Source organism: Mustela nivalis (assembly GCF_964662115.1).
Source record: "Mustela nivalis genome assembly, chromosome: 16".
In the NCBI taxonomy this organism is placed as follows: Eukaryota; Metazoa; Chordata; class Mammalia; order Carnivora; family Mustelidae; genus Mustela; species Mustela nivalis.
Window position 1 is genome coordinate 43,027,188 of NC_139035.1, and position 17,574 is coordinate 43,044,761.

General features: G+C 49.8%; 1 long non-coding RNA gene across 1 annotated transcript in view; it reads right to left on the reverse strand.

The window, feature by feature from the left end:
• Positions 1-7,321: 7,321 nt before the first annotated feature.
• LOC309850297 overlaps positions 7,322-17,574 on the reverse strand; it is a 48,415-nt gene continuing 38,162 nt past the window's right edge. The window contains exons 2-5 of the long non-coding RNA XR_014304176.1: positions 15,506-15,679; positions 12,212-13,232; positions 11,655-11,829; positions 7,322-9,599 (exon numbers count right to left, since the gene is read on the reverse strand). This is a non-coding gene — a long non-coding RNA (uncharacterized lncRNA). The remainder of the gene's footprint in view (positions 9,600-11,654; positions 11,830-12,211; positions 13,233-15,505; positions 15,680-17,574) is intronic.

A 17,574-nucleotide genomic window follows, 5' to 3' on the forward strand; every position in this document is an offset into this window, starting at 1 on the left:
GAGGAATGCAAGGGGACACTGCAGAGCTATTAAGAGACCTCTAGCATCTGGGACTTGAGTGGGCTTGGCTGCCAGGTTCGGGGAATCTTGAGCGCTGCTGAGAGGGCCCTGGGCATTCAAAGGGTAACAGCAGCACCAACCCGGGCCAAGGAGCCCAGCGGCTTGAACTCACTTCCATGTTGTGTTTTGCGGCTCAGAGAGGTCCCTTGGCCCTGGTCCCCTAGGGTCATGGCCTCAAGGGCAGCAGGCAGCTCATCGGAGGTTGGTGACAAGGGGCCTGCTGGACCTCGGCATCCTCTGGGGGTCAGAGCAGGGCGTGGACGGAGGGCGGGCGCTGTCCCTCCTGCTTGGCCGTCTGAGAATGTAGCCTTTTCCTGGTGAGCTCGTAGCACCTGAGACTGTTCTCTTCCCGCCACACACAGACTGCTCCCAGGCCTTCCAGGATCTTCATGCAAAGTAAGAATCCTAGAGCTATCAGCAGAGGAGGCCTGGGTACCCATCCAGAGTGCTGCCCCCTCCTTCCCTACAATCCACATCCAGCCCCATCTCCCCTCCTGGCCTCTGCCTCTCTGGAGACTCTCCCTAAGGAAAGCAGTGCCCCTTAGGGGCTTGGAGATCAGCAGAGGAGGAGGCACAAGGGGTGAGCTGGGCTTTGTTCATTAGCTAAAAGCAAATCCTGCCGGTGAGAAGTGCATTACAGCGGGCCGGGCAGCGACCTCCACAGCACCCACCGGCCTGCCCCTTGCTATTGTCTCTGAAGTGGGAGCCCGTCTCACCCTTCTGTGAGCGACGATGGACACTGCTGTGTGGGCAGAGGCTCGGTGCTAATAGAAGCCTGTTGCTTTTGCTGGTAACTGCCGGCCACCTGAGATGGGTATGTGGGGAGCTCTGGGCACATTTGCTGCCTGCCAAGGGGGTTGCTGCTGTGGAACCATGTGTTCCGAGAAGCAGCAAGCCCGTGAGTGCGTCAGGAACCGCATGGCTCACATACGCCTGTGTCCTCTGGCCCGACCACTGGCCGGGGAGGCTGACTTCAACCACGTGCAGAGAAGCATGTCTGCATTGTGCTTCAGAGGACAGCGGAGGCAAGCTGCCTTGATCCCTGTCATTTTAGAGGAGTCAGCTAGCCGGACGTATGCACACCAGTGACTTGACACATGGAGGCTGCTTCCGTATCCATGCATGCATGTGTTTCATCAGGTGACGGTCACGTGGTACACAAGCGGCCATCCTCACGTGTACATTTCAGGCTCTTTGGTGCATCCCAGGTATTGTGCAGTCACCACACTCTGGTCTCAAAGATTTTTTTTCACCCATTAAGTAATCACTCCCCACTCTCCGCTCCTCCCATTCCTTGGCATCCTCGACTCTGCTTTCTATCTCTGTGGATTTGCCTATTCTGAATATTTCTTATAGAAGAAATGATACAATGTGTGATTCTCTGTCTGGCTTTCATGTAGCATCACATCCTGGTGGCTCATCTGTGTTGTAGGGCCGGTTGGGAGTTCATTTCTTTTTATGGCTGAATAATGTTGCACTGTATGGCTATACCACATTTTGTCTATCTGTCCATCTGCTGGGAGACCCTGGGGTTGTTTCCACCTTTTAGCCATTGTGAATAGCTGTGAACATTTGTGAATGAGTATTTGTTTGAGTGCCTGTGTTCAATTCTTTGGAGAAAATCCCTAGGGGTGGAATTCCTGGGTCATACGGTAACTGTGTTTCACTTTTTAAGGAAATACATTTTTATCTGACCCTTACAGCCTCCCTGCGTGCTAGACAGGGTTGATATTAGAGAGAATGCTTACCAAGCATCCAACTCATTACCCTGCACATAATATGGACTCAGTACATTTTTAAAAAAAAGATTTTATTAATTTACTTGACGCAGAGGGAGAGAACACAAGCAGGAGGAACAGCAGGCAGAGAGAGAGGGAGAAGCAGGCTCCCCATAGAGCACGGAGCCTGATGTGGGACTCGATCCCAGCACCCCAGGACCATGACCTGAGCCAAAGGCAGATGTCCTACTGACTGAGCCACCCAGGCGCCCCTGTGCTCGGTAAATTTAAAAATGTTATTATCAGATGTCGATACCGAGGCTCAGAGAGTGGAAGTGATTTGCTCAAGCATACTAAAAGTCGTAGAATCAGAGCAAAACCGAGGGCTTCCGGTTTTAAGTCTAGAGAGCGTATGTCCTGCAGTAGATTTCAGGAACTCATGCCATAGTTTTTGCCCTGAAAACAACCCCAGGAGTCTGAATTTCCCCATGGGCTCAGGGGACCTGTCACATCCTAACCCAAGAAGAGATAGGACAACTGAGGAGAGAGCACTTCTAGTCGGCTGTCCCAACCCACAGCCCACCGCACTGCTCTGCCCTCTCCCTGGGCCAGAGCCATGCGGTGGCAGCCGTGACAGCAGGTGGAGAGTGGCGCTGATTGTACCCGACAGGCGGCTGAGCTGTCACTTCCCCTGAGCTCGCACTGTCCCTACTGAGCCCCTCATTGTCCTGCCCTGGGACCCATCTGCCAAAGCAGCTGCATTGAGCCTCCGCCTCGGGCAGCCCGGGGGAGCTTGCGACCCAGACTTGTCCACAACAGAAAGATCCATCTGCTTGTCTCTTCCCATCTGGGAGTTCAAGTGAACATCTCATGTTCGCATCTGTGTTAACTCACTACCGTCCCGCAGGGACTTGACCGGCCCCCTTGCTTCAGAGGACTTCATTGACTTTCCAGAAGTCAGGCAAGGGAGTAACAGCTCAAGTTCCTGCCCTGCTCTGGGATACCAAGAATAGGAACCCAGGAGAAGAGAGAGGTTACAGACTCAGGCAGGAAGGATCCAAGGAGCCATGTGGTTTACCCCTGCCTCGGGGCAAGATTAGGCCCAAATTCCAGGGATCAGACTGACTCCCACCATGAGAGCAGACAGGAGGTGGGAGGGAGAAGCGGCAGACGGCCTGTCCTGGGGAACTTGGTAATTGTTTTGTTTCTTTAACCCATCTACAGTCCCAGCCCTGAGATCCTGCCCTTTTGCCCTCCCTCCCCCCCCTTCTTGCTAAAAAGTCTGTGGTTTGACTGCTTCAAAAACGTGGACACCACTCCCAGATTTTGTGGTTCTGAAAATGTCAAGACCAGTTGGGAGCTTTTTTTTTTTTTTTTTTTCCCTCCTCTGGAATGAAGGATGGAGAAGAGCCCCAGAGAGGCATAGTTTTAGGGAAATTGTGAGCCTTAGGGGAAAAGTCTAGAGGACTTCCCTAAGAACAGAGAGGCTTCTGAGTTTTTATGATAGCTCCATTGATTCTGAAGGGCCCAAATGTCAGAAAAGAATGAGTGGTCTCGTGTAAGGAACACTGGCTTGGGTGACCCAGGGGAGGAGGGAAGGAAAAGAGGTTGGGAGGGGGAGATGTTCTCATCCTTGACCTAGATGGTGGTTATATGGGAGTTGCTTTCCTCAAGCTTTCCATTTGTATTTTGTGCATTTTTATAGATGTGCATTATAACACTTTAAAATAAAGAAGTTTAAAGAGAAAGAATCCGGCCTAAGGGTCAGAATATCTGGCTTCTGTCTTGGCTCTTCTGCTTATTTGTTATGACATCACAGGGTGATCAATTTCATCTCTCTGGTCCTCAGTCTCCGCATCTATAAAATGGGGTCAACAGATCAAAACGCTCAGGAAGGCTGTGAGGACAGACTTGAGATGTTGGATGTTTTCGGTGCCTTATAAACTGTAATAAACTGTAAAGCATGATTTTGTGTAAAATATTGTTTTGGTTTAGGAAGAGCCAGATCAAGGCAGATATCCCCAGGAAAGCAGGGGCTGCTAATGGGAACGGGGCCAAGGAAAGGTCAGTGACCGTGCTCTGGATTTGGGTGAAGGTTGGGGTACTAGTTTCCTAAGGCTGCTGGTACATATTACCAAAAGTGCGGTGGCTTAAAACGACAGAGATTTATTCTTCCACAGTTTCTAGAGGCCTGAAATCCAAAATCAAAGTATCAGAGGGACCACGCTTCCTTTGAAGACTCCAGAGAAGGATCCTTCCCTGCCTCTCCCTACTTTCTGGCGGCCCCCAGCATTCCTCGGCACTCCTTGGCTTAGAATTTATCACTCCTATCTCTGCCTCCAACTTTCCATGGCCTCCTTCTTTGTGTGTCTCTGTCATAGGCTTTAGGACTCACTCGAGTCCAGTGACTTCATTCTAACTTAGTTATATGTGCAAAGATCCTATTTCCAAATAAGTTCATGTTCACAGGTCATAGGGGTTAGGACCTCAACATATGTTTTTGAGGAACACAGTTCAACTCACTGCAGAGGTATTCTGGGTGGAGAGAGAGAGAATCTGGACCCAGGCCCCATATCCACCATTTTGTGGCTTTGAGTGTTGGCTTCTCCAGTCTAAAGGAGAAAGGAAGTAGGAAATGAGAATTGATTGAATGCCTTGTAACGTGCTATAAGGGCATGGTGAGGTTGATGGTGTCATCCCTACTTTGCAGAGAAGGAGGTGGAGGCTGGAGAAAGACATGAAGGTTACTCAACCCCACTGTAATAAGAAAGGTTTCCAGGAATATGAGAGGGGATGGAGTGTGTGTTGACCCCTTTGGGGTTCAAATGCAATACAGTCAAAGTCTTATGATTTCATAAAATACCAGAGAGTTGATTCCTGTCCCCTAGTGAATTAAAGGATAGGAGATTAAAAAAAATAAACTGCCGTTGAAACCAGAAACCAGGACTCATACTGCCTTGTGGAAAAGATGAAGTGTGCTAGGTCCAAGACAGGATGCACAGCGATGTACCTCCCTCTGGGCAGGGGCCCGTGGCAGCGGCCAGGGCTCAGAGCCCTGCTTTGGTTATGTCACACGGACACCAGGAACAGGACAGAGTCAAATCTCTGCTCTGTCGGCAGCTACAGAGGTCCCTGGCTCCAGCCCTGAAGTGTTCTGACCCTTGAGAGCTATGACATCGGTTCCCATCTTGGTGTTTAGTGTTGCTATTGGATTATCTGTGGGTGGTCAGCCTGTCCATGTGTCCCCCTCCGACTGAGAGATCCACAGAGACCATCTGGGAAGCCTTCAGCCCAGCCCACTATTTAGGCACCTTCTAAATGCAAGCACTGTGCTCAGGGTGTAGAAGAGAGATGGGTTTTCCCCACTGGAAGGAATCGGCCCTATTTCTGGGAGACATTTCCTCTCTCCAACCCAATGGCCAGCTCCGTCCCTGGGGCCCAGCTCCCCAGCAGGTGAGAATTGATCTCTTGCTCTGACCCTTTCCTGGGGTCACTGTTGGAGCTGCCAACCATTCTGGTCAGAGCCCCAGGTGCAGGGGAAAGGAAAAAAGCAGTGATGTTTACTCATCTAACAACTCTGAATAGAACCTTTCAGAAGGCCTTTGGGCCAGGCAGCCTGCAGAAATTGCCGCTCGGTACACCAACAGCCTCGGAGAAGCTGTCCATGGCAGCAGCTCCCTTCCAACAGATCGTTCTCCAGGGAAGGCTAGCGATGTCCCGGTCTTTGCTCCCCACTGCTCTGGTTGCATTGGACGGGCCCAAAGGAGCCACAGCTGGATTTGGAATTCCAGAGGGCCTCTTGGATCAGTGGCTCCCGAACTTAGATCTGTCTCAGAATCACCTAGGGCAGGGCTTCTCCGACTTCTCTGTGCGTCAGTATCAGCTGGAGGGTTGTTAAAACCAGATTGCGGGGGTGGTGGTGGGGCGCCTGAGTGGCTCAGTCAGTCAGGCATCGGGTTCTTGATTTCGGTTCAGGTCATGATCTCAGGGTTGTGAGACAGAGCCCCATAGTGGGCTCTAAGCTCAGCGGAGAGTCTGCTTGTCTCCCTCTCCCTCTGCCTCTCCCCCTACTGTCTCTCTCTCTCTTTCTCTGAAATAAATAAATCTTTGGGGATGAAAAAAAACAGGATTATGTGGTCCCATCTCCCGCATCTCTAATTTAATGAGTCTGGGGCAGAGGGAGAATTTGCATTAATAAGAAGTTTCCAGGTGTTGATGGCAGCGGTCTGCAGAGTAAGGACACCTGTCTAGAGCCAGGGTCTCAGGCCCTGGAAGGCAGGGGATTCTTAGAATAGAGCAGGGCCCAGGAATCTGCCTGTTTAAGAGGCTTGCAGGTGAGGTGAGGCACAAGGATTAGGAAACCCATGCTTTAGATCTGCATTGTTATATTGGACCCCCAATGACACAATCAGGGATGCTGAGGAGATGGGTTTTGAACCCAGTTACAGCAAGGACAGTGACATAGAGAGAGACATCGCTGTCCTTGGCAGCAAGAGGATAAAAGGCCTGTGAAATGAGAGTTCATTGCTGAGAGCCAGCTGGGGCCCTCCGAGGTAAGTGACCATCAGGTGCTTTGCTTTTTTAATGGGGTCAACCTCGGATAAAGCTGGTGGTCCTGCTTATATGCTGGGACTTTGCTCAGCCTGATTAAGGGGTGCTACCCCCTTCCCTTGCCTTTGAGTTCAGAACCAGATAAGACTCCTATATCTTCTTTCTCCCCATGGTTCCCCTCTTCCTGCAATGGCTGATGTCAATTTCCCTCTGAGATTAGGAGGGAAAGGAGCTGGACTCCTTATTAGCTGCTTGGAGCATCTTACCCTATCTGGGGCTTGGCCCGGCAAACTCCCACAGGACAGGGAGACAGAAAAGAGCCACGCTCTGCCCCTGGCATGGCTCAGGCACTTGCTAGGGGAGCCTACCATGGGGACCTGCAGGGGTCTATACTGGAAGGCAGAACATAGAGGGGATACAGCAGGTGATGGGCCAGGGACCCTTAGACCTGGGGGTACCAAGGCAAAAGGACCAGGTTGTCCCTGCAGGTGGGGCACAGGAGACATGGGCTACACAGATAGATGAGGAAGTCATGGCAGCCCATTTGGTTGAGGGGCTTTAGCTGCTTTTCAGACTCTAGGTCTTGAGGAAGAAATGGAAAAAGCAGAGAGGATAAATTGGTGTCTGCTCCTGTGCTAGGTCTAGTGGACGGTGGTCACTAACTGGAGTGCTGGGCCAAGGGGGATTTGAGCTCTGGGTTCAGCAGAAAAAGTAGTCAAGAGTGGTGTGCTTGACCAACAATGGCTACCATGGGGGCCTCGGGGCAACATGGCATCTCTGGGCAGGAACACACAGCTCTGTGTAGACTGGTGGAGAGGGGGGTGCCTGGGTGGCTCAGGAGGTGAAGTGTCTGCCTTCAGCTCAGGTCATGATCCCAGGGTCCAGGTATTTAGCCCCACATCTGGCTCCCTGCTCAGCAAGGGGCCTGCTTCTCCCTCTCCCTCCAACTCTCCTCCAGTTGTGTGTGTGCTCTCTCTCTCTCTCTCTCTCTCAAATAAATAAAATCTTTTTAAAAAAATGCACTGATGGAGACGCTTAGGTCTTCAGGATAGAAGAAAAGGGGTCTCAAGGGCAAGGCAGAAAGCTTCTTGTCACAAGCCCGGCCGAGGTCAGGCAAATGAACAGCCAGGGCCTTGATGCACAGACGCAGGGTTCTGGGCTCCAGTGGCTTTAATCCCTCCTGCCCCGGGGCCCAGACCTGGGACTCAAGACTGTGCGTGGCCCCTGCTGAAGTGGAGACCAGGCGAGGCCACCTGTTGAGCCAACCTGGTTGATATATGACACATTCCAGAAAGCAGACAAATGGGTTCCTTGGGGCTCCCAAGTCCTGTTGGCAGTTTTGGCCTCTCAGCCCTAACCTTATCTGCCTAGGCTCTGCTGAGGGACTGGCTGGGCCTGGACAAGTCATTTGGGAAGCATCTGAGATCAGAAGAAAAATAACAGAGCTAGGATCTGGGAGACACATTAATTTTTCCATCCTGTGTCCTGACACCAGTTTTTCCATAGGGGAAATTGAGGCCATGCTTCTGCCTCCTTCTTGACCTCTGTGGCCCTGGCTGGGCCTCCTGACCTTGGTGCCTCATCTCAACCTTCAGAAGACAGTGTGCATCCGCTCAGGTCAGGCTTAACCCCGAGATCTCCCACCCGTGCTGCCCTTGGGCGTCTGGTTCCTCTGCAACCCTGGGCTGCTGCTTCAGGCCTGTGCACATTCCTATCTGAGGACAGAAGGGGTCGTGATGGGCTCACAGTTCAGTCCTGGAGCTGCAGCCTGGAGCTCGGCAACATGGAGGGCCCAAACGGATGTCGTGCAGCAGCCTGGGGGACATGTCTGGTCTCAGGGTTCCTGGGGTCTGAGCAGGAGGAAGACAGCTCCTTCCATTCACAGCCCCCTCAACCCCAGCAAATAGCAAAGCTGTGGAGAGCAGCCTTGGACCTGCACCCAGACTAAAAATCGCCCATTGGGAGCACTGCCTCTTCCCAGGCTGGTTCCCTGAGAAGCCCCCCATTTCTTCATCAGGGGCTCAGGGCCCTGGTCAGATTTTCTCTCCTCCTCCATGGGCCACCGCCTACCCTACCCCAGGGAAGCTTGGGAAGTGGCCTTTCCAGCTCCACCTCCCTGGCTCCCCCCCCCCCATCTCCAAACTTGGAGGACCTAGCTCTTTCTATTTAAAGATGTCTGCATGCAGAACACACTGGTGGTCTCCAGAGTGGGGGTGGGTGGGCGGACAGGTGAGATGGGTTAAAGGGATCGAGAGCACATGTACCGAGATGGGCAATGAGCACCTGATCCGAACAGAACACTGTATGTTAACTCTACCGGAATGAAAATTTAAAAAAACGGGTGCCAATCAGCCAAAGCAGCCATAAGGACCTTATCTGCTATAAAACTGTACAACTGAGATTGTGATACCCACCTCAAGAATATGGGTAGAAAAAAAGAAAATATCTCTGTGGAAATGGACAGGAGGAAACAGGATCACATATCACATATCACATATCACATATCACATATCCCCAGCGGCTTTTAAGCCCTTTCTACCAGGATAAAAATAAAAGCCGGGCAGTGGCCGACTCACAGGACAGAGCAGACAAGTGATGCCTCTAGTTCCAACTCGTCTGGTGGGAGCAGTGGGGGGCGGTGGCATCTGTGCCTCTTAACCGGACCAGGCATTTCTTGTAATCAGGAACAATGTCCTCACAGCCTGATAGATCCACAGGGTCTAGGGGTGTCAGTCTCATGGTAGAGGTCAATAAGCATTTCACTCCCTCATTCATCTGTTTCAGCAACATTTGCTGAGTGTCCTGATGGGCCGCGTATGGGGACTACAATGACAGGACAGTGGAGTCCCTGCTTTCTAGGAGCACACGACGAGAGAAAGATATGAACATATAAAGTTACAAAAGAGCGTCAAAAAGTCCCTGTCGGCTCTGCTGGAGTGGACAGCTAGCCAAGGCTTCCCAGGGAGCCTCGAAGGTTCCAGAGGTCAGGTGTTGATGCAGAGAAGGATGGGGCAGGCAGAGAAGGCCGACTGTGCCGTTCCTCGGAAGCAGGAAGGTATTCCCTGGGTGGCTGGACTGAAATAGAAGTGGAGGAGCCATCTCCTTCTTGTCACCCCTCTCTGATCCCTTCACTGTCACCTCTGGGTAGTGTGGCAGGGGCTGGTGGCGTCTGTCTCTGGTCCTTCCCTGGGAGAGACGGAGCTCAACGGTCCTTCCGCCTTCGTCTTGTTGGCTTTGGTCCGGCCTCCTCCTCTTTCAACCCCATGCTTACTGGAGAAACAGAAAGGTCCAGTTAGGACAGGGCGAATATTTGGTATCATGGCTGAGCGCAGAGACTTTGGGGCAAGACTTTCTGAGGTCGCTTAGCAGCTCTGTGATCAGAGGAAACTCCTCTCTGTGCCTCAGTCTCCTAATCTGTAAAATGGGGAAAACAGTAGTGCCTACTTCATAGGGTTCCTGTGAAAAGGAAATCAGATGTGAAACCCTCAGCAATAGCAGGTGGCACGTGGGGAAGAGCCAGCAGGTGCACGCCCACCGCTGCTCCTCTGGTTGTGGAAGTCTGTGGAAGTCTGAGGGTGCTGTCTGCGAGGCGCTCGCAGCATCTCTCCTCACAGACTGCAGAACAGACTGCCCTCAGCCAGTTGTTCTCAGACTTCTGGGCACACCTCGATTCTCTGGGGGAGCTGTCCAGGCAGCCAAGGGGATGCTATGACAGGAGATTTGAATCCAGGGGCTCTGGCTTGGGGTCCAGGACTTTGTAATTATAACCACTTCTCCAGGGGTTTCTCATGGACATCAAGGACTAGGAGCTTTGCGGAGGCCAAGCATGTCCCCTTTCAGGTTCCAGGACGTGCCCTTCTGGGTCTATCACTCCTGCCACTCGGGGCTGGATTAACTGGGGCTCTGTTCCCTAACAGAAGCAGACCTGCGGGAGGGACTTACACGGTTTTTTTTTTTTTTGCATCTTTTTGGCCATAGGGGAAGGATGGATCCAATTTGTGGTGATGGGGAGGGTCAAGACAAATGATCTCCATCAATGTGAACTGGACGCCATGACCTCAGCTTTCTGTGCTCCAGCCTCGGTGGAGGGGGTGGCCGAGGGAGAAGCGGAGACCCCTGACCAGATTTCTTTATCACTTTCATAAGACCCCCAATGCCTTCTGGCTGCGCTCCTTGCCCTCAGCAGTCATGACAGCCCCGACCCCCCGTAGCAGGCTGCTTCCTAAAACATAGCTGTCACCTACATCCCCTTCAAGCCTCAGTGTTGCCTAGGTCACAAGGCTGCCTTGTGGAGCCTTTTACGGTCTGCTCCTTCTCCCTGATCTTACAGATGACAGCTCTGCTCTACAAATCAACCAGTATCAGCTAGGTGAGTAGAAGCTGAGCGCAGAGGGGTAAAGTGGACAGGGAAGGGGGACCAACATCCCAAGGGTTACAGCGCTGGCCTTTGAGACACAGAGTCACTAGGGAAATAAACATAAAATGATGCCGTGGGGCAGGGACGGTCAATAAACGAACTAATGCCACCTTCTCGCACCTGTGAGCTGGTCAAGAGCCCTCGAGGCCTCAGCATACTTCTCAAGAGAGCCACGCCCACATCCTTAGAAGTGACCTAGAGGGGACATCTCATGTCTCTCCTGTCTAGAGAAGTGAGTGAAGCAGCTGAGGTTCTCTGAACAGCAGACCCTGCCTTAACTGGGAGCCAGTAATGACGTGGCAAGCAAAATATTAAAGTGAGGGGTGCAGGGATGGGAGACAGCTCCCTACCCATGCCAGCCTCCCTGGGGAGGCCCCATGGCCACGTGACTGGGTTCCAGCCAATGCAGTGAGGAGAAGCACTACTTGGGGGTCTGGCCCGTAAAGGTCTCTGGTGCCTAGACCTGTGTGACTTTCCTCTGGTCCCTAGGGAGGCGGGGGCCGGAGGTGGTGGGATTGTAGGATGGAAGGAACCTGGATGCCAGCCACTGCTCAGAGGAGGCCTTCCTGCTAGTCCAGAAGGCCCTTTTTGGACTTTACATGAACAAGAAATATATTTCCACCAATTGGAGCCATATGTATTTTTAGGTTTATTTGTGATAACACTTAGTGTTATCTTATGCAATGCAGGGAGTGAGGGTAGGACTTCCAGGGGCCCCAGCCTGAGAGACTTAAAGGTAAAAAGAGGATGCAGCAAGGTCTAGGTTGTGGGGGGATGTCCCTCCTCATCCAGGAGTCTTGGAAGAAGGGGAGGAGCGGGACTGTTAGGGTGGGAACGGAGTAGCGGTATAGGCTGGCCCAGAGCAGGACAGGGGAGGGGAAGAAGTGAGAGAGAGAGAGATAACACACCTGGGGAGGCTGAGATACGGGTCCTGGGAGGGACAGGGCGGCCCTTCCACTGGCTTGTCGGAACTCCCTTTTTCTCTGCAACCTCTCCATTTGTCCCCTTGTTTGGCTCCTTCTGAGAGGACAAGCTTGCCTCTTCTGTGGAGGACCAGAAAAGTCCTTCAAGAAATGCCAACCCCTAGAAAGCAATAACATCAATGGATTCAAATGTTAGCTAATTCAAATATTTGCACCAACAAATGTTAAAAAGCCAGTCAGTCACCCTCAAAGTTACTCCTAGGGGTGGAGGGGCGGGGCGGGGGGCCTGTGATCTAAGGCCAGGAGGTTTAGCTGAGAGTTTGGAGCATTTCTGGGAGGGGAAAACGTTTCGTTAAAAGCCTAGTGCTGATCTGAAAGGAAACAGCCTAGGAAACTACAAAGTCACTTCTGACCTTGGGAAAATAGAAGGCAAATCGCAGCCAGCCCCCCCCCCTCCCCCTGGCCCAGAGGGAGCACTGAGCTCATCGCCTGCAAGGTTCTGTTCACTCCAGTAAGATGGTATTTAAAGGTTCAGTGTTTACCAAGTGGTGGGCTCTTAGGAGCCTGGAAGTTTTCTAGAAGGGACTTTGGGGGCCTTTGTGGTATGTTCCGTGACTGCCCCCCTCTGCTTGGCTTGAGCCCCTTCTCAGTCCCAGACTGTTGGGAGGAGGGTTCCCCAGCAAAGCCTTGGCTTCCTTGGGGCATTTCCTGACAGAAAATTCCCCCAGGCTTTAGGCCAGGCCCTCCCTCAAAAACAAGCACACGGCGTGTTCTCTTCACGAACGTGCTCGGACCTCAGGAGAAATAGCTAGGGCAGGAGGACATAGAAGGTCGAGAACAATGGCCGGGAAGGGAATTCTTGAAGTACGATGGCAGATCTGGAAGTAGCTGAGAACTACCAGTAATAATCCAGAGGAAGAAGCATGAACCCTGGAGTCTGACTTCTGAAAATGTCTTTATTTCACCCTCGACTGGGAATAATATTTCTTTGTGTGCGATTGCAGGTTGAGAGGGTTTTTCCCCTCAAGATGACTTCACTGCCTATGGCTTCCATTATTGTTGTTGGGAATTCTGAGGTAGTCTATGTGTCACGCCTTCACTGGTGATTTTGCTTCTCTCTGTTCTTGGTGGCAAGATCCTCTCCTGGCCTTTCTTATTCCTTGAAATGGGTCTAGTGTGAGTTTCTGTGTGTTCATTCTGCCTGGTACATGTTGTAATCCTCTCTGGATTCATGTCGTTCCTGGGTTCTGGAAAATTCTCTTCAAATGTTCTCTTTCCTCCATTCACTCTCCTTTCTCCTGGGATTCTCGTTAATGTTTATTCAGTTTTTTCATTCTATCCTCCATTCTTGCTTAATGCTTTTCATATGTTCTCTCTCTTTGTTCTGTATTTACACTTCACTTGTTCTCTCCACAGCGATTTCTCATTTCCTGTTTAAGCTCTTTATGGTGTTTTACCAAGGGGTGCCTGGAGGGTTCCATCAGTAGAGATGGAATTGATCTCAAGAGTTGTGAGTTCAAGCCCCATGTTGGGTGTAGAGATTACTTCAAAAGAAAATATTTCCTAAAAAAAAAAAAATTATATATATATATTATATATATATATAATATATATATATATATGGTGTATATATGGGGTGTGTGTGTGTGTGTATATATATATATATATATAGTGTTTCACCTACAAAATATTTTTTTGGTTCTTTTCTCAAACATGCCTGGTCACTTCTGGTGGTATGTAATTCCCTCCTTTGTCACTCCTTTTTCAATTTCTTTTAATGTTTTTTATACCATGACTTTCTATTCTGTATCTGATTGTTTCAATACCTGAAGCCCTTGTGGGGAGGCAGGGTCTATGCTTGCTGTGGTGGTTTATTGCTTATGTGTTTGGTGATCTTTTATTGTGATCTCCTAGTTGGCTGATTTAATTTCTGGAAAACCTGCAGAACTAACATGAAGATGCTTTCCTCAGTGAGAATTTGCATTTGTTTCTGCTGGAAGCAAGGGCACTCCTGACCAGGGTTTCTGTTATCCCCGGGGTCCTTCACTTAACCTCAGCATCTTGGGTTCAGCTCCCTAATTTGTTGATGGCCCAAGGCTTGGTCTTCTACAGTTCTATAGTTCATCTGGACAATCTTCACCTTTAACGTATGCTCAACATTCCCAGTACTGGTTTTAGCTCATGGCTTTTAAGGCCTTTTTCAGTCCTTATAGAATCATTTACTATGAGCTTGGCATTGAAGTAATAATTATGTTTTGCACAAGATTGGTTGTGTAGTTGCAGAAGCCTTCAGAATTTCTAGCCCATCAAACTCCTGGAAGGTAAAGTCAAGATCTAAATTTTTATCCTGTTTCTGACATATTCCAATTGCGAATCTTCGGCAGGGGTGGGTCTCAGCATTTTGTGTCTCTGTCAGACTCCTTGTGAAACCGCCTATAAGAATATCCAATGTGATTCTCATCTGTTTCCCACTGCCACGTGCTGCACTTCACAATGGAGGGCATTCACATGAATGACATGCCAGATTTTTATCATACCCAAGTCAATGTGGCAGGTAAGTAAAACACTACTGTAAGGGCCTACTTAATAAGAGGGAGCCATTTTGTTGTTTATGCATTAAACTTAGATTGATCTTATATAGTAAACTTAGATTACCCTGTCCCTCCCAAAGGAACTTACTTGCAAAGCCCAGATACAAGGGCGGGTCAGGCCAGATAGAGACATCCAATCAGTGGGGCACGCATATATCTACTAGGGTGAACTGTAATTCAATTGGCCGCCCATGTGTGACCTAACATGACTGTGCAGTTTTCTTTGTGTATTGCAATCTCATTGGCCACCGGTGTATAGCCTGGCTAAACTACCTCTATAAAAGTTAGTCTGTGAGGCTGGGAGGGGTTGCCTCTTTGCAAGAGACGGCCCTGACCGGTCAGTTTGATTCTCGATGCTTGGTATGAAATAAAGCTTTGCTTGACCTTCACTTTGTATCAGTCTCGCTCCTTTGATTATGGACCCTAACACTACAATAATCTGTGTTTGTCACAACTCTTAATGCATGTGAGATGTGGTTGTTGCAGACATAGGTAAGATACAGCTCGTGTTCTGTGACATTTTCCTACCTTTCCTAATATTTTCCCCCACTTAAAATGGCATTTTAAAACACAAATCAACCAAAGACTTATTATGGGATAACATCAATTCTGAATTCTAACGATATAAAAAATACGGACAATTTGAAAACTTCGGAATTCTAAGCAGGCCTTTAGGTTGCAAAGAGATCACTCAAGCTGCTTGAGGACATATAGGGGCTCATGGTGGTTCTGAAACCAGAAGGCCATTGGGATTCAGCCACATTCTGTTTCTACTCTGTTTCTGTGTCTCTCCATCGTTGTCATCATCATCATCATCATCATCTCTCTCTCTTTCTCTCCCCCTTATAGCTGTTGTTCACTCCCAGTTTCTGCTCCCTTGTAATCTCAGTTTGCACATGACCTTCATGGCCATTCCCTTCTTGGTATATCCTAATCTTTCCACCTTTTTTTTTTTTTTTAAAGATTTTATTTATTTATTTGACAGAGAGAGATCACAAGTAGGCAGAGAGGCAGGCAGAGAGAGAGAGGAGGAAGCAGGCTCTCCGCTGAGCAGAGAGCCCGATGTGGGACTCGATCCCAGGACCCTGAGATCATGACCTGAGCCGAAGGCAGTGGCTTAACCCACTGAGCCACCCAGGCGCCCCTAATCTTTCCACCTTAACTTGCATGGTTAACCCCTTCCTTTTTCCAATAGTCACTAGCTTGGATTCCTGAAAGCGACCTTAAATGAGTATCTTAGTTCACCTTGTTAGCCTGGGCTGGCCCATCTGTGAATTGGCTGCCACTGGGTCACCTTTGCCTCAAGGCAACTGTATCCAGGGAGACTGAACCACAAGCTTACAGGGGCTGGAGGCAGGGCAGTTTTCCTTAGAAGAAGTCCGTGTCTTGGCAGGCTTTCATGTAAGACAGACTTTACAGCTGTGGGGGAAACAACAAACAAAGGGTTTGTTACTAAGGGTTTATGGCAAGACCTGGTGACTGAGAGATGCTGGTCATTGAGAAAGACAAGGAGCTGAACAGCTGTTAGATACTAGGGGTTCCGTACATGTTAGTTTCCTGCCTGCAGAAACTTCCCAACCTCAACCCATGAGGACAGGTGACTTGCCGAGGTTCCCTTCCAACTTAGGGTTTTCATGGCATGAACACACACATCTGAAAGCTCTCCTGGTTAGTTGGGAACCTTTGATGTCTGCCTGGTTTAGCCTTACGCTTCTGGATGTGAGCACTAAGAAGAGATGGGGACTTCTCTGAAGTGACACAGAGCCGTGGAGCTGAGTTGGCAGGACTAAGGTGGCCTAATGGCTACCAGCATGGACTCCGGAGCCAGACCACCCAGGTGTGAACCTTGGATCCATTGCGTAATCCATTGTTAACTCCATGACCTTGGCCACATGTCCACCTCTTTGCGTCTCATTTCCTCCTGTGTGAACTAGAGGTAATAATTACCCTTATACAGTTGTGGTGATTGAATGACTTGATACACACAAAACCTTCACTCCATGCTGTTGCAACAAAGGCCCAATAGACAGAACTTATCGTACTGTTCAAACTTCCAGAGGCCATCCTCCTGATCGCATGCCTCTCCGTGACCCTCCTTGTAATTCACATCATAGAGCAATGAGTCTCCTCTTAGAATCTTCTGGAGGAGATGCCACAAACACTGCAGAAAATCTCATGGCCCTTAAGAAGTAGACATTCTTCCCTGGTTCTAACCTCATTCTGCTGCAACATGATTTCAGGTCGTCTTTGTGTTTCCTTGTCCTCAAAAGGAAGAAGGGTATGGACCCCTGATCCCTTGCCCATGTGCCAAATGGATCTACAGCTGGAGACCAGTTCCTTATCTTTACAGTGGGAGGAGGCCCAAAATACTTCAGAAACAGCTGGTAACAGCTGGAAAGAAGCAAGGGAAGCCTGCTACATTGAAACCTGCCCCTTCCGGGGCCGTGGCCTCTCCTCCTTCCCCTTAGGACTTTCCCTCTAAAGAACTTCCAGCTTAAAATGATGAAATATGTCCCTGGATAAGATCAAATACCAAATATTTGGTATTTTCTAATAATACATGCGGAGTCTTTAAAAAGAAATATGTTTGGGTGGGTTTTGTTTGTTTGTTTGTTTTTAAGATCTTATTTATTTATTTGACAGAGAGAGAAACAGTGAGAGAAGGAAACAAGCAGGGGGAGTGGGAGAGGGAGAAGCAGGCTTCCCGCCGAGCAGGGAGCCTGGTGTACGGCTCCATCCTAGGACCCTTGGGACCATGACTTGAGCAGAAGGCAGAAGCTTAACGACTGAGACACCCAGACATCCCTGGGTGTGTTTTTATTAAAAGAAATCCTTTCTTCAAAATGTTACAGTTCCTCTATTTTTAGAAGATGGTGGCATTCTCCAAGCATTTGAACGAGGTTTGTGGATGTCACTGGGCTTCCTGCCACACACACACGTGATCATGTCTGCATACACAGAGGTGCGGGCAGAGGAACTCACAGCTGCACACGTTGTTCTGGACACCAACACCTACCACATGGTCCTCACATATGCTCATCTACACACATACCCCTGTCTACCTGTAGATATTTGGGTTCATGATGATGACTGCCCTACACACTAACACGTACATACGAACGAGTAGAAGCTAGTAAATCAAGCTTTTTCTGCAGGTCGTTGGCATGTCTTAGCATGGAGCACATGTCCACAGGGTGTCTTTAGTGTGGCTAATTCACCAACAGGTTTGGGGGTAGAAAAGACAGCTGTGTATTTATTTTCCGGGACGATCAGAAATCAGAATTCCCAACTTGCTAGGTTGCCCCATCTCTTCC